Source organism: Colias croceus, chromosome 9 (genome assembly GCF_905220415.1).
Source record: "Colias croceus chromosome 9, ilColCroc2.1".
NCBI classification, from domain to species: domain Eukaryota; kingdom Metazoa; phylum Arthropoda; class Insecta; order Lepidoptera; family Pieridae; genus Colias; species Colias croceus.
Genome location: NC_059545.1, coordinates 10782581 through 10797688, shown reverse-complemented (window position 1 = coordinate 10797688; position 15108 = coordinate 10782581). Strand labels below are relative to the sequence as shown.

Below are 15108 nucleotides of genomic sequence, written 5' to 3'. Positions count from 1 at the left end.
CAATTTGTTGTGAAAGTTACTAGTATAGGGCGCATGTTTTTATGGTTCTTTTCTCCAAGTCTGTATGCATTATTAATTTCATGATGATTCATACGGATATTCATATTCTTATCAAGCAATTTTATAATCAGATCAATTTGGGACTCATAACGATTTTCTTCTTTTACGCCAAAAAATATGAGGTTGTTTCGTCTTCTATCTTCTTCCATAGTTTTGATTTTATCTTGTAGTTTCTTAACATCCGTTTTTAAGTTTTTATTTTCTTCCGTAAGAGCAATTAGTTTCTCATTAATGCTTTCTGTTACGTTTTTAGTGACTGCTTCTGTTATTTCTCTCGTTTGTGCCGACATTTGTTCCTTCAATTTTACCCAGAAATTTTCCATTTCTTTTTCCATAATTTTGGGGAGATATATATCGAATGGCAATACTGAATTTAATTTGGTAACCCCGAATTGTAGTTGGCAATTCTGAATTTAATTTGGTAACCCCGAATTGTAGTTGGCAACACTGAAGTTTATGCTGGAAATGTAGGTTGGTGTTGTCAATGTCTATAGTCTATGGCATAATTTTTGTTAGGTTGGTACTTTGAACTGTCACTTTACAAAATGACGTTATTGTTATTGACTTATTAACCACACTTTTTCGTTTTATTGTTTCTTTATAAACACTTCACTTTTGCACTGTTCTCTTGTAATTATTAGTTTATTTTATTAATTGCACATAATATTCACTATTTATGATGATTATAACTTGATGAGCGTGAATTAATTAAACTTTTAGAATTAACTTAGTAGCGAGATATGACAGACGTGTTTACTATACGGAAGCCGGAACCGGAAAAAAAAAAAAAAAAAAAAAAAAAAAAAAAAAAAAAAAAAAAAAAAAAAAAAATGGAAATGTATTTAAATACTTTTAAAAATAATCCAGAGGACCAGAAACTATCGCTTTACATTTAAATACATTTTGCACGAATTATAACTCAAAATTATTTCACGGGCATTGATCTTTAGTTTTAAACTTTACTACTACCTTGTTGTCATTACTTCGCATAGGTAACCATTACTATGCAAAAACACAAGGTAAGATTTAAAGGTATATCGTGTGTCCCATCGGCCCACATGCGTCAATAGCCGCCTACGCGTCTATTTATACACCGCCTGGCGTAGTCTTTTAATACTATTATCGTGAAGTTATGGATGGTCAGTTTTCAATAGTAAACTGTCAAGTTATAACAATGAACGGAAAAGCTTATAGAGTTTGTTTTATTGTAGTATTTAGTTGCAATGTTCTCGCATTGCAAAATGTTCTTCAATTCGTTCCTTTTATGAATTGATATTCAATTAAATTTTGATCAGTTTACGATACGTTTGTAAACGCGAATTTAAAGATTTTGATCAAGTTTCATCACGATATAGATTCAAACACATAATAATTTCAGCTTAGAATTACCTTTACACAACACATGCAAACATTTATCTCATTAATTTAGTCTCTACATAGATCAACAAGTACTTTCAAATTTTAACCTTTATCAGTATGAAAAGTATTATCAACAATTTATTCATCCAATTACCCCAGGTTTACCCACGGCAAACATGCGAGAACCTCGCGGGGAATCAATGGCGACGATATATTATTTACAACCAACAAATAAACCTTCAAACTCCCCACTTCACTGCTGAACTTACGCGCGACTCGCTTGTACATTTATTCGACTTTAATATTAGATTGTGGCGTGTGACTCGAGAGAAATACATATGTGATTAGGCCGTTTATTGAATGGTTGCATACATTACATGTTATGAGACAATGTAAACGTTAAATATCAACTAAACTACTACAGTAATGTTAACGATGTTAATACTTAAAAAATTATGAAGAATAGAAAATTCGATCACGAGGCGGGACTCGAACCCGCATCCTTTCACGCCAATCCGGGGCGGATGGCCTGCCGGATCTGACAAACGCGGCCACCCATGATCCTGCCAGAGCAAATTTATATTTATAAAGCACATGTGTGCCATAATATATCACAAATTCAATGTTAATACTTGCTTAATGTATAGAAAATGAGTGCGCAAGTATAATCAGCCACAAAATCAAAATATACAACAAGCTTTTAGTATTAATCGAAATGAATTAAAGTTCTATTGACGTTTCCATTTGAAAAAGCAAACTTATCTCAACACAGAGCATAGAAAACATAAATTAAATAAATACTCTGCAAAAACAAGGCGAAATTTCATTGAAACACAACACAAATAGCCCGTGTTATTTGTAAAACGTAACAAAACAGTATTGTTTGCACAACAAAGTGTTGACATCGCAAAAATGTCTCTTATCACTAAATTATTATCGTAAAAAATGCCACACCATCTTGTTTTCGTTGTGATAATAGTAAAAGAAGTTACAAAATTAAATAAAAGTAATAGAAAACTTATTCAAATAACAGACATCGATTTGCATATCAACGGATCGGAAGTTGAAAATGCAAAATCTTTTTTGGATACAATTAATAAAGTTGTACATAATACGATTTGATACACGCTCTCATATTCGGCTAGGCTTTAAATGCTTTAAAAGTTTATATATATTTTGTTATAAGTATTGTAGTGTATTGTACAAGATTTGACCAATAAATTTAACCAAATATAACGTACTTTTCGAATAAATTCGGTTTTTTTTTCATGATTACGAGCACAAAAACTGCAGCAACATTATGCTCTAGGTGCACTTAAAACCTTTAGAAATTCAGGATATTGCAGTTTCCAACCGTCTGGTTACAATCATCACTTATTAGAGGCCCGTGAGCTCGCATACGAATCCGTGCGTGTAATTTTAATGAGTGCTTTATACAGTTGAAATTGAATGGATTCCACATTTGATTGGATGCAAATTGAGGTTTTATTTTCGTACATTTTTCGAGGCATTTTTATCCCGGTATAAATATAATTCTAAATAAATCTCCACCTACGTATATCGTTTGATAAACAAGTTTATTTATAGATATCCGTTTAGTATGCGATAGTTTTTAAATGAGCTTTTTCGAATGATGTATAAATAATAAGTTGTATAATAAGTTGTATGATTAAACTATAGTGATGGAGAAAATTATAATAGGTACATATAATTTAAATTCATATAAAGCCTTCTGTGACCTTTTTGTCATGAATTTCATGTTGCAATGTCAATCTGCTATTCATCTATCAACATTTTATGAACAATTTTTTATAAAATGTAAAAACGAGATTAAATTAAAGCCAGAAAAGTCAGCAGAGCACCGTAACGAGCTTCCCCCGTAAAACAAAGGTTCGCCACGTGACCTTAAAAATAAACGTTTAAAGCCGTTTTTAAAACATCTGCCTGAAACAGATAATTAATAAGCTTTGCAGGCATTTCTTGAAACTCTTAATTGTATTATATGGATATGCGGGGTTAGCGTGCAGTGACGTCTTAAATCAATCATTGTCATCACTTCTACACTTAGGCCCAGTTTCACCAAGCTCTGTTAGTTAGTTTAACACGTTGTTAACTCTTTTAACGGGACATCAATGTAAGAGAGTGTCCATGACCTAATCGAGGTTTAGTTTCCTTAACACGGCATCATATTTAATTACTGGCATAGAGGCTCTTTAAATTTTTAACAAGCGATTAGAAAAAATGATTTGATGTTTTCTTGCTGTCAAGATGGACTCTGCATACTATTTTATTTTTGAAAATGAAGATGTGTTGGATGATTTGTATAATTTGGATTATATAGTGCGAACGCGACGGCCCAGAATTTATAAAGAGGTCGTCATTGTTTCGTAGAATATGATGATGTTGATTTTAGTACAAGATTTCGTTTATCAAAACAATCGGTTTTGGAAGTATTGCAATTAATTGAAGATAAACTCGAATAACCGTCGGATCTGTAAGTAAAACTATCTCGTGAGGTAATATTTATATTTATGTGCATATAAGGTTCCTTCCTACATACTGTATTATTTTCAATTAAACCATAATAATCCTGTGAGTCATGTCAAATCTAGTATTGAATACCAATATAGGTACTTCAAATGTAAACTTCACCACTACTCAGGTAAGGCTCAGGCCTCCTCATGATTATGAAATGTACCTACTTATCTTAATTTTAAATTCTGTTTTAGGAATCAATCAGTTTCATCTACAGACCAACTGCTTATTGTAGTGCAGTGCAGTGATGGCTCAGTGGTGAAAAACATTGTGAGGAAACCGACATATCATAAGATAGCGTGGTGGATAATGACCTGATCCCTTACCGTGTTTAAGTTTAAGTTAGCACTACCAATCTCATGTCCCAGCAGTGAGAACGTATATGGGCTGACGATGATGATGATCCTAATTTAATTTAAATGTGACATTGTTATAGAAATATGTAATTTTTCATGTTAGTTACCTAAATAAATAAAACTTGTGTTTTTATAAAACATTTTTATTGTACCCTTAGATTGTACCTATCAACATCATTCAATAAATTGGTTATAACAACTAGATACTAGGTTATTACGAACAAGAATTTACTATTAATTTACTGCTTTCTTTTATCTTTGTCTTTATTTTTCTTGTTAATTGCTCTTCTAGTATGAGATATCTCTCCACTTTCCTTCGGACTCCGAATTTTTTTTCGTAATTTCAACCAGATCCAGTTTACCTTCTACCAAGTGAAATTGAACCGCGATTTTTCTTCAACATTATTGTATTTATTCAACTCAAAATAAAATTAAAATAACACAAGAAAAATCACAACAAAACAATCTCCAAATAACATCAAACATTTGTAACCATGGTAACGACCAAATCGTTTGACATATAAACCAGTGAACGTAAAAGTTACTACATGATTATTAAATTTTATACTGTATCAGAACATCTCGATTTAGTCGAATTACCAAACATGACAGTTATTATACAACTAGAACAAATAGCCCTAATGTGCGAAACTATGGCATTGTCAACTATGACATTTTGTTTCGGGCGGTTTAAAATACGAATGAATGATTCGTGAGTCGCTCAGTTAAAGGTCGATTTGATAAACGGCTGTTAGATTTCCTTCTTGGGACCTGAAGAGTTGACAACGATGTTAAAATACATGTTTATTTTGAAGCTCGATTAATAAATCTCTGATTTAGAAAATATTGGTGAAATCGGGTCTTAGTCCATTGAAATGTTACATTTTTTTGGCCTAACCTTGCGTTTTTTAGAGGACGCAATTTTATTTTTTGGATGTGAAGGGGGGTTCAATGTGAAGCTAAAACTAAGTTTGTGGGGTCGCCACCCTTGTCCCACGGCCGCCATCTTGAAAATAGTGGTTGAAATGGTTTTTACGATATATCTCTTAAACTATTTATCTGATAAAAAAAAATTGTTAACATTATTTGTTGCAAATTAAATTCTCTACAACTTTGGTCCAGTAACTTTTTGTCGTAGAACTATAAATAAAAAATTTATAAGCGAAAATGTTCAGAAATTAGAGCTATTTAAATGTTTCGATAAAATTGTTTTTTATCATTTTACGAAGAAATGATATCAGACCATTTTTGTAGATTGTTTTTCGAGGAACAACTTTTACATACAACATTTTTTCATTACGTCAATAGCTAAGGTTTTACAGCGCTCTGAAGTGAGTACTATTTTTCAGTACTCTTAACTATACATATATTGGCTATTGGCTCTTTTCCCATGCAGCACTGCAAGAACAGAACATTTCAGCCCTGCTTTTCGACGTAAAAAAAACGTGCTCTACCTCCTGGGTGGGTGGGGAAAAGAGTCTATAATTAATTATTAATAATATTGCAAAATTAATTATTAAAAATATTATAATAACAAAAAAAAAACAATTACTGATGACAAATAATTATTAGTACACACATGATATATGTATAACGTATAGCTAGGCGTACTGAAAAACAGTACTAATTTCGGAGCGCTTTAAAACCTTAGCTATTGACTTTATGAAAAAATGTTGTATGTAAAAGTTGTTCCTCGAAAAACAATCTACAAAAATGGTCTGATATCATTTCTTCGTAAAATGACAAAAAAAAGTTTTATTGAAAAATATAAATATCTCTATTATCTGAACATTTTCGCTTATAACTTTTTTATTTATTGTTCTACGACAAAAAGTTACTGGACCAAAATTGTAGAGAATTTAATTTGCAACAAATAATGTTAACATTTTTTTTTTATCAGATAAACAGTTTAAGAGATATATCGTATAAACCATATCTTCCGCTATTTTCAAGATGGCGGCCGTGGGACAAGGGTGGCGACCCCACAAACTTGGTGATAGCTTCACACTAACCCCCTCTACACATCAAAAAAATAAAATTGCGTCCTCTAAGAAATGCAACCCCAAATGTAACTTTTCAATGAACTAACTGGAATAACTACTGCTTAAAGACATTATGCTATGATAATGCATAGATATAATAAGCACCAGATTACCTATTAGATAGCTTTGTATAGAAAATACTACTTTTAGTTAGAAAATACGCCAGATCTAAACCCAGTTTTACACAGGTTTTAAATAATTTTATAAATATAAAATAGGGCAAGCATGTTTTAAACCGTTTATCTCTTAAAGAAAATTGTTATTATAAATTACTTAGCCGCTAAGCCAAACGATGTTTCACTTAATGAGCTATTTTACACCACAAAGGAGTGTCATATCCGCTTTGGAATGAGACTGTTTACGAATAATTCAAAAAAAGCATAGACTAATATTTAAATATTAGGGATTAAAATAGCGATATTACTAACTTTAACAGCGAACCCGAATTGGTACTATCTAATTGTTATAATGTGACAATTTAAAAGCACCTCTTAAACTCTGTCTGCTTAGTTGATTAAATTAATATTGAATATTGAACTTCATTATTTGCTTTTCGGTAATACACGTGAAGGTTTAAGAAATTCAGACACGTTTTTAATTAATTGCAGTTTCCAACACAAACTACGTTTACTACACTACTCCTAGTAACTGCCTTCAATATAACAAAGCCAGCATCTACTCACAACGAGTCCCGCCAAATAGATTACCTCTGTATAATGAAAGAATCAGCAACCTTAAACCGGTAAAGCTGAATCGTAAACCGTCACGTTACAGACTTCCGGATTTCAACGAATTGGCCCATTTACGGTTTTATGGGGATAGACTATATAACTGCTATATATTCACTTAATATACTCTGTGCAAACGGATACAGATTCATTAATCTTTAAGCGCAATCATTAAGATATTTGGAATTAGTACGACGAAAATTAATTGCAACGTTATTGATTATCAACAAAATGCTTAGAAGACTACGAATGAGAAATTATTCTATTTTCCAAACAACAAACCAACATTTAAAAGCATATTATTGGAATGCGGTTTTACTCTCACCCTCTACAAACACCAATACATGGCTCCGAACGCTTATCGAATTCAATAAGAGTTCAATTTCTCTCCACAAAATAGCGAGCCATATATGTGCGACAGTTAGCACGTCTTTTATGGGGGCTTTCGAGGCAGTAAAGATATCGGTCATCATAAAATTTGTATGTCAACCAGTAACTAGATACGCGGGTACTCGTGCTCTTATCTTTTTATTATTTTGGATAAATTTCGTTTTGCGCTCGCAATTTCCTTGTAAATTGTATGTAAATATAAAGAAACACAGCATTACTAAAGTTTAATGGGAACCTGTGGGTTCTTAGAATCTTCAAATTCTATGTTATTCAACACCTTTACCACAGAATAATACTTAATCGTAGCTAATCCTTTACCAAAATATGCTGTTCTTTTCAGAATAAGTAAAATACCAATTGCTGGAAGAGAACGCGATATTTAATTATAACGATTTTATAATGTTATTATGATGAGACGATCTATTGATCGTCTAATAGAGGTTATTCCTCTAAGCAAAAACATCAGAAACCATCTAGTACATATTAAGCAAAACTACAATAACTCATAGGAAGCGATTATTCACGGACATTATCAACAAACAATCATCGTAATGCGCCTGCCGCACGTGCCATTGACTTGCCCGCGGCTTGGCGTCACGCCAGTAACCATAGCAACCGTGGCATTCAACTTTACGACCTCTCCTACGTTGTGTCTTGGTAAATCTTTAAAGATCATCCAAAATACCCGTAACCGAATAGGAGCCTTATACATTTTGGCAGAAAGGTTAAATTTCCGTGCGTCAGTTCCCACTTTTATATTTTAATTAACAAATAAAAGTTTCAGCTACGCCTATTGAAACTCCGTTGAATACAGTGTCTCGCCGGTAAAAAATAAACCGCATGAAAACATAAAAATTTCTCATTAGGCCGTATTATAGCTGAATTCTTTACAAATGATCCCATAAAAGTTTTATTACTGTTACGGTAAGGTAAAATAGTAAATTGTTTCGCCATTTAATTTGAAGCTATTTCCCCGATATAAATTGCGAAAAGTATATATAAAGGTAGCCTGCAAAATGTTCCAAATTTGCGTCCACTAAATTACATTTCATATAATTTCACAAACAAAAACGTAAAGGTAAGAAACGAAGCTGGAGCAGCGAGCGAGTTCATTTGATTTACCGAGGTCACAGGGTACGGGCGGGATAATAGTTTATATTCTTAGTTCAAGCCACCATACACTATTGGCCATTTTCAATCCAATTATAAAAATAAGAAGACAAATATTTTGAATTGAAACTTCTTCTTTAGATGCGTTGTAAAATTTCATGGTCGCGTCATGGCAATACCGTCACGTCATGGAGTAAGGCGACGGTTTTGGTATCTTTGAATCTTGTCAAAGAAGTTTCACTGACACTTGTGCTCGACACACACGCTCTTTTATATTTTATTATGTTCATATAAAGATAATTTACACATCTACAATCACATACCTATTTAACGATCTGTAATTGAGTTTATAAGATGTCATATAAATAAAATAGTGCAATGAAAAGATCACATTGTGTTTCAGACACACTAAATTCAGTTTCATTCACCACTTTATAGTTATCCGAATGACTCGTTATTACTGTTATTAAAGTAACTCAGATTCTGCTGAATTAGATGGAGCGATAAACATTTAAGTCGTTATAAAGAATGGAAATGGGAGTGCAGTCAATTTAAAATATTATTACACTTACAAAACTACTTACTTAAAATTACGGAAAATAAATCATTCCTAGAGCTAGGAGCTTACCAAAACTTTTTGGAAAACCGAGATATTATAATATTATTTGAATTAAGTAGACGTAGAGAATGTAACGTACAGAAACTCTTTTAAAAAAGCACCCGAGCGCAAGAGACGTCATATATCTCAAGAATATGTATGAGCAATTTACTTACAGCACTTATGATGCAAAACAGCGACTTACCTGAAAAAAAATACAAACATTATACATGAGAAACCGACAAAAATAGACTTGAATGATAAAAATTATAAATAACAGGCAATTATTATCTTCAAATAAGAATATTTCAGTGTGAATATTACTAAAAATCAATAATATTTGTTCGAAAAAAATACTTTATAGTATTTAATCTAGTGTCCATTTTTGATCGCGTAATGAAGTATTCTTGAATTAAGGATACATTTTTACGACAAAAATACCAAAACATAAGATTAGGTACTCAAGTTTGGGAAGCCTTAGAGGGCGCGACCTCCGAGTGGCAACGAGTGGCAGATCTTAACCCAGCGAATATGTCCCTTTTACATTTAGCCAGATACGCAATTAGATAACGCAAAAAGGGCTAAAATAAGGGATAAGACGCCTTCCTGCCGTGTACATTTCATTATGGCGACTTGGCTATTTTTAGAATATATTTGCACAGAGAAATACAACAAATAATATATTACTATGCAGCCACCATTATAAGCACTTGGTTATAATAATCAAGAAATTAAATCTCTCTTTTATAGTCAATACCATTCCGCCAAAAGACATAGGAAACTTATTAATCCATATCCCATAAAATCTTATAGAAACAGTAGATACATAAGCATCCTTACATTGCACATGAAGAAACCCTAAAAAGGTCGTTCTATCGCCTTCACCCTTCGCTTTTAGCCCTTCACAACCCTACAACTTTCACAAATGTATGTACTTACATCGTATCTATTCGAGATAACATTTTTAACTTTGCAAGAAAATGTGTTGCACATTTAAAGATTACAAAACATTAGTAGGTATTTATGTGCGATACGTGTGTTTTTCAATAGTATAGATTTATCTTTTTTGAATTAGTAGATGTAATAAGTAGTATAGTTTAGAACTACATCACTCATCTATACTGTATATAATAAATCTGTAGAAGGGTCAATTCTGTACATTGAAAATATTGAAAAAATAAATACCAGGGGGTGTTACTGAATCGATACCAAACCCAAATATGTGATTAAAAAAATTTTTGTCTGTCTGTCTGTCTGTCTGTCTGTATGTGAAGGCATCACGTGAAAACTAACGGTTCGATTTCGATGAAACTTGGTATAATTATACCTTATTATCCTGGGCGTAAAATAGGATACTTTTTATCCTGGAAAAATACGTAGAAAAAAATTAACCTTAACTTTTCAGTTTTATAGACGTTGTTCTGTAGGACCGCGAACACACGTTGCGCATAGGCCTAGCCGTATTTGGGTCCAATAGATATTTATAAGATGTTTAATTGTCAAAGTTACTCAAAATGGAGAAATAAACCATCCACGCGAAGACCGACATCCGCGCGGACGGAGTCGCGGGCGGAAGCTAGTCATAAATAATTGTAAACTTTAATTATTATCGACACCTTTCAATCACACGAGATTTGCAGTAGAATAACTAGGAACCTCATAACACTGGCACTGCGGGGGTCAATAACGCAGCATCCCACCAATTACACCTCATTATGTAAGTTACGCGCAGATTACGCCAACCCACTTTATAGCCGCTCTCGGCACTCCTCTCGCGTACTCCATAATTCTTTCCGCGCCACTAATTCGCCTACTTTTCTTTTATATGCAAAAGTGAATTATACGTACAAGGTAACTTTGTATATTGCTGAAAGGTTCTAGAGAATTAAAACGGTGATTTAAACACACGTTATGTGAGCCGAAATTTATTATAACGACATGTGTAACCCGCTGTGAAAGTTTGTACCCAATGGGAGTAATACGATTTTCCGAGATTAAAGTTAAGTTATCGTGTACAAAATTTCATCCAATTTCACTTATCTTTATAGTCATTAGACATTAAGAAACATACAAAAACATTCGCATTAATAAAACATGCAATAGTTTTTCCCTTTGCTTACCAATATAAGAAGTGAATTTCACTGTAGATTAAGATTAAGAAGAGATAGGGTTATACCACGATTTGTTCATACAGTAACATATAAAAGGCACCTACCTACATAAAAATAGCAACACACATGACACAACAGATTGTCGTCAATCCACTACAGGAAAGTCTTTCGATACGCTCAATAGACTATAAAAATGTGCGGAGTCATGTCAATGACCCTTGCTAGAAACTAAATTGGCCATTTGTCGGTCGTTCAGTGAAAGAGTCAAACAGTCAAGTTAATCCAAATAACTTTTAGCACAAAATCGATAAAGTTTTAAATAATAATAAATTCCTCTCAACAAAAATAAATCTCTTAAAAATGTAAGCAAATTCCTTACATCAAAAATTTATCTGAAAATTAATTCAGACGGATGAATTGATCATTTAAATAACTTGAAGTACCTGACTTATATAACTACAATTAGTTTTTATGAACAAACGTTTATATAAAGAACTTTTAAAACAACTACGGTTGTTAGTCGGTAAAACGTACTCCGACCGTCGACCCTAATGATTGCACCCATTGTACGGTGACGTCATATGAGCTGAGCGACCCTTTCGTACTCCGCACATAATCAAAATATTTTACACAGCCATAAGATTTGGAAAATATTTTCGCTATGGCACTTGCGGACCGCATATTTGCTACAGGTATGGTAAGACTGCGCTAGGTTCTTTTTTTAGTACTAAAAATACTTCTGGAATCTGGATTCATAGAATTTGTACTTTCAAATAAATTACCTTATGTAGGTAAAGACTAAAGAATACAAAAATATTTATAGAATTGTGAATACAAATTATAGATAAATTATTGTTCCACCGAATATGTTTGAAATCCAGCCATACTAAAAAGCTATAAAACACGAATCTATCGCGACCGTCCCACAGAATCTGTTCACCGATTCCTACATCCCCCGATACGCAAACAAACATATATATTAGTATTAGTAGCGAGTTAATTCCCGATCCAAGGTCGAAAAGTTTCGCAATTTGTTGGGACACATAAATACCGGTGTTCCGGCAACATGGGGGCCTGGCGGGGCGCCAGACGATCAATGTCACTATCACATTTTCACATGCAAGTTATTTTAGTTGTATTTTCACTTGTTCTATTTGGGACGTTTTGGCAACCCTATTTACGCTCAGCACCGCTCAGCTTCCACTACTATAACACTAGGTAGGGTTGCCAAGATTCACTTTTGAACTTTCACTTAAAGTGTTTTGGCCGGAATGAAGATAGATATTTTCAACCACTTCGCCGCCATCGCTCAGCGAAACAGATAATGGGTGATACAATCTGAGATGAGTTACGACTGCTAAGGATGCTCATATTTATCTGTTGCGAAATCAGTACGAATTTTCATAACAAATTATTATTTATCTAAAATAAAATACATAACAGTATTTCAAGCACTAAAAATCTACCTACAGAGTAAAAACAATTTTACCACTAAGATTTGAACCTATAACCCTACAGTTATTAAATCAAAGTAACTATACCAAGAGGCAGTTAATTAAGATGGAATTGATTATTGAATTCAACATTGATGACGTCACGTCAATAAACACAATTGAGGCACTATAGCTGCATACTCCATGCATCTGCATCCAGTAGGTATATTAGCTAATGAAGAGCCACATTACAAGCGCTAATTATTTAACTCCGCGTCTAAACAAGATTCATTAATTACCTTAATTAGTCCACTTTAATTAATGCACAGAAGTTTATAAACACAAAACGCTCGTTCAAATACGCAAAGCCTTTTGCTTAAGAGAACGCAAAAAATAATTTTAAATTATCTCTTAAGTATTCCATTACAAATTTAATTTCTTCTGTTTGTTTTATATAAGCAATTAGGGGACGTGAGTAATGACGTGGCTTGGCGCGGTTTTTATGAAAGTATTCTTGCTTTGCAGAAATATACAACTTAGATCAACCAAGGCTTTGCGGCTGTTTATCATATCTATATAAAAATATTATCAATTTTAATAAAATAAATAAATTAAGAGTGTGGAACAGCAAACATATTCATATCTACGCAATTATTTACTTTCGATTATTATTTTTACTGAACATTGAAAATTCAATACGTATACTTCTTTAAACACATTCTGAATAGCGAATATTTGTAAATGCTTCATATATTCATTCTTCCCTTTCATTTTATGGTTCTCTTACTATATCCTTTTGAAATTAAACATTCTTCCTTCACGAAGCCTAATTCCTTGATCACAATAAGCACCTATAACAAATGATGTGCCAAAAATACTTAAGGCTATCAAGATTCAGTTAAAGTTGTTACTTGCAAGTGCTGAATTACCCCAAGAATCAACTGCTTTCTGTGTTTTATCGGTGGCAAAAAGCTTTGGCATGATTCGTACCGGCTAGGCAGTACTAATTGCAACTGGTACGCTCTCAAGGGAAATTCTACATAATATTATAAAACCAAAGTTTGAGGTAACCCTTTACTATTAAAATGTATTTGTAAAATTACAAATTGAACTTAAGAAAAAAATACAAAGTAACTCTGTCTGTCTGACTGTTACTCAATCATGCCTAAACTACAGAACCAATTTTCATAAAATTTGGTATGGAGATATTTTGATACCCGAGATAGGACATAGGCTACTTTTTATCCCGGGAAAATGACGCAATCCCGGGAATCCCACGGGAACGGGAACTATGCGGGTTTTTTCTTTGACTGCGCGGGCGAAGCCGCGCGCGGAAACCTAGTCTTCTACAAGCCTAAAACTTAGTAAATGTATTTAAGTAAATATACTGTTCCATAACATTCCCCTAAACACTATTACCAACAGCTAATCCCCTTATTCAATGCAAATTTATCAAACTGCACAATAAACTTAAAATTGAACACGTAACATTTATTCCAAAGCGCCTTGCACGTGCGCTGCAGAAAACCGTGAACTTGCGAGATTAATAGCAACCGTTCTGAAATGTATAGTGTTGTGTCATGTGTGGCGATACAAAGGTGTTTAGGAGTCAATGTGGTTCAAATGATTGAGAATAATTGGTGAATCATGCTGATAAGCCAATAATATATTAATGGTAGGTAAATGAATTAAATACATCATAATATGTTTACCAAAATACAAGTAACATTGCAATATAGTATATAGGTAGAAGGACGGTATTATTGGTAGTGGTAAGTTGTGTTATTCTATAGAAAAGATAATTTAAAGCCGCAAAGAAAAACGCATAGTAAGTAACTACAGAAATACGAACATTGCATAAAATATGTAATGAAAATAAAAATCAAATACAATACGAGCTGAAAACTCAAAAAGCTCTACAGCTTTACATTTATGCACGGCTAACAAGTCGCAGTCATTTTATAATAAAAAAAAAATTACGAATGCAAACTAATAAAATGAATGTTTATTTTATACAAATATTTTTACGAGCACAAAACTTAAGCCCATCCACGGCCGTTATTAAATAGGTCCGCTTTTCGAGCGCCGCTTGAAAAATCTCATTAAGCCGCTCAAAACGGAAAGTAATTTTAAACTCTCATTACTCTATGCTCAAAGCAAAACGACAATGCGAGAAACTTAACTGTTATAAGGAGAAGACGGATTTCCGCGGCCGTGTCGCTAAACATTCCACCAGATGACCTATAAGCTAAAACCGGGCGAAATTCAAATCTCAATATGCCACAATATACAACGAATGAGAAAATCTATCCAGAGATACTGCATCGACTTTACGAGTTGAAATCCACGCAAGGTTACGATACCGATAGAAAATTTAGAACATTAT

General features: G+C 33.1%; 1 protein-coding gene across 1 annotated transcript in view; it reads right to left on the bottom strand.

Moving 5' to 3' along the window:
• Positions 1-15108, bottom strand: part of LOC123694591 (serine/threonine-protein kinase SMG1) — a 113539-nt gene that overhangs the window by 74984 nt on the left and 23447 nt on the right. The window lies entirely within an intron of this gene.